Source organism: Perkinsus marinus, assembly GCF_000006405.1.
Source record: "Perkinsus marinus ATCC 50983 genomic scaffold scf_1104296931362, whole genome shotgun sequence".
NCBI lineage: Eukaryota > Perkinsozoa > Perkinsida > Perkinsidae > Perkinsus > Perkinsus marinus.
The window spans coordinates 1-2,758 of NW_003215777.1; the positions used below are offsets into that span (position 1 = coordinate 1).

The 2,758-nt window shown below is 46.7% G+C and overlaps 2 non-coding genes across 2 annotated transcripts; both read left to right on the plus strand.

The window, feature by feature from the left end:
• The first annotated feature begins 2,239 nt into the window (after positions 1 to 2,239).
• Positions 2,240 to 2,312, plus strand: Pmar_PMAR010587. Its single transcript has one exon. It is a non-coding gene; the product is annotated as a tRNA-Lys (tRNA).
• Positions 2,313 to 2,419: 107 nt separating this feature from the next.
• Positions 2,420 to 2,493, plus strand: Pmar_PMAR010588. Its single transcript has one exon. It is a non-coding gene; the product is annotated as a tRNA-Lys (tRNA).
• The last annotated feature ends 265 nt before the right edge of the window (positions 2,494 to 2,758 follow it).

Here is a 2,758-nt window from a genome sequence, read left to right on the forward strand (position 1 = left end):
CTGCATCAACCGACCAGGCTCCGCGTGCAACATCACGATATTTGGCTCTTGATTCTGGATCCAATTCGTGATTCGGGCGTAGATCCTAGGTTCGAATCTCAGGCAAGGCTTTTTGCGCAAATGCTACTCAGATCAGCACATGCTTGAATCATGAGTCAAAGCTTGAGTATGATCGCTACAGGAGTCCTGTAACAGAACTGAGGAGAGAATTCTACGAGGCGCGGTTTCGATCTTTGGGGACCTCATTCCGCGCATGATTTTTTGTTCAACGGGAATATGTAGAATAAAATATATTTGTCGGAAAATTTGGGTAATACTACTACTTCTGTAGACTACGGACCTTGATAGCTGCCGTATTATGAAACTTTCATAATGAAAGCGTTACATTTCGAGGATCAGGGACCGCTCTATTATGAGCCAGGATTATGGCTAAAAATGTATTGAGATTGTGAGATCTTACTACTATAACGACACCAATTCCAAGTACGATGGGTGTGTTCGGATAGTGTAAAGTCCGAAATGTTTCCAACTTACTCGAGCTGATGTGTCAGCATCAACTTCGTGTGCCGGTGCGAAATGCCCCTGTTACAAAATCAGCGAGTCTGTGGTGACGATTCGGCCTAATTCATGAGTCTGAATTGAACAGTATGATTACGGCTCTGCATCTGCACTAACATATGATGTAGTTATTTGCATCAGTAGCACGAGCTGCATCAGGGATATTACTCAACAATCAGAGTAAATTCTCAGGAATCACTTCAAGTACTCAAAGCACAAAATCATAGCTCAAGCATCTGAAAAAAACTCAAAATCAGGGATTCAGTATCACTAATCGTGATCAGGGTTGGTTTGCATCATGCATCACGGATCAGCATCAATGGGCGAGTCGCATCAGCAACCAGTATTCTAGCTCAATACTCTGGAAGCTTGCTCAATACTCAAGGATCTTGCATCTTAGTAACATGATCTTATTCTGGAACTATGCACCCGCCTCACTTACGAGCGTCTTAGGTTGTTTATTCTCACGCACCGGGATCATAGGGTGATTTCACTTTGTGAAATTCACTAGAGAATATGACTCTTGCATCGTGATACGCATATGGCCCCAGCTGTGCACACCTATCCTTAGAAATAGCCATAATTAGGAAACGACATTCAGATACTGTCGCTCAACATGCAATTGCAAACTTCACTGAGAGAAACCAATCCCTCTGCATACGGAAGATGTTCCGACGTTCGTGACAAACGGGCTAGGCCTTCATCTGGGCATCCACAGGTTGTGTAATTTGGAAAAGGGAAGGAGCTGAATCGTCCGAGAGGAGGAGATTGTTTGAGACCTGTACTGATTCGGCATGACCCGCCTGTCGAGTTTATCTCCCGGAGTCGAGCCACATCCAAGGTGTATCGCTCATTTAGTTGCGGAGGAATGAGTTTCCATGGTTAGCTCAGCCGGCAGAGACATTTCTGTAGATTGACGCCGCGAGTTAAACTATCGTTACACACGATTGCACACTTTCCCGCCGTCGATGTCCCGGGCGGACAAATATCTCATGAAAGCGCAGAAACGCCAACGTCCAAGGCACTAGTATCGACAAGCCCAGACATCGACGGCTTCCTTATTCACTATGCTGACCTTGAGACTCATTTCTTGTTGATCGACTATACATATAGAAAACATTCCAGGGTTGTTATCTCAGAGTGTTGGGTAGTTTGTTCGGTGAAAGACGTTAGCTATTTGTCAAGGCAGTTAGCTAACACATGGTTAGGAGCATCGAGTAATAGCTAACATGCTGAAGGACCATCAACCTGTCCCTCAGGTTGCCCTGCTGACAGCTGCTCTCGAGCAGCAGCGATGACAGCAGGCCCTGATGATCAGGACTTGATAACCGAATTACAAGTTATAGAATGCAGTTGTCAGCGATGGTCTATCTTTCCGAACCGCCCATGTTGGCCGCGGTATTACCATGCTAGTTGTGCACATGCTGCACCTACCAAGCAATGATCTGTCGCTATAGTATAGCGGCTATACATCTCCGCGGTGCAACATAGGCCTCCTAGATAACATGGGATGAGGAGGATTGGGTAAAATCGTGGAGGCACTCAGGTATGGTCCTCATATGTTCTACCCATCCGTTGCAATCGCGCGCGCCTCACTTCAACCTCGCCCAATAAATTGACCTTCATTCAATCATTACAGCTCATGAATGTCCACTCAGCTCTTTGATTAATCACTCCGTTCGCCTCGGTAGCTCAGTCGGCAGAGCGCGTGCCTTTTAAGCCCGTGGCCGCGGGTTCGAGCCCCGTCCGAGGTGTATAGTTATTCAGGATCGTGATGCATCTATTGGTAAGTGCGTCTTGTATCGTTAACATTATTCAGCTCGCAAATGTCAACTCAGCTCTTTGATTGATAGTCTCATTCGCCTCGGTAGCTCAGGTCAGCAGAGCGCGTGCCTTTTAAGCCCGTGGCCGCGGGTTCGAGCCCCGTCCGAGGTGTGTAGTCATGCAGTTTCTTGATTGATATATCCGTCAATGAGTCTTGTTTTGGTGAAGCCACTGCGAGTTCGAGAACTTTCTATGCCTAGTGGCTTCGGGGTCGTATCTCGTTCGAGATGTATAGTTATGCAGGGGCGCGATATATCTGTTGGTGAGTGCATCGTCGTGTGCATCGCGGAGAGTCCAACTGCATGCTTTTGGCGCTATTTCGCGCTCTGAATTGGGAAAACTTCGTAGAGAAAACTTGCGAAGCGCAAATCAGAAA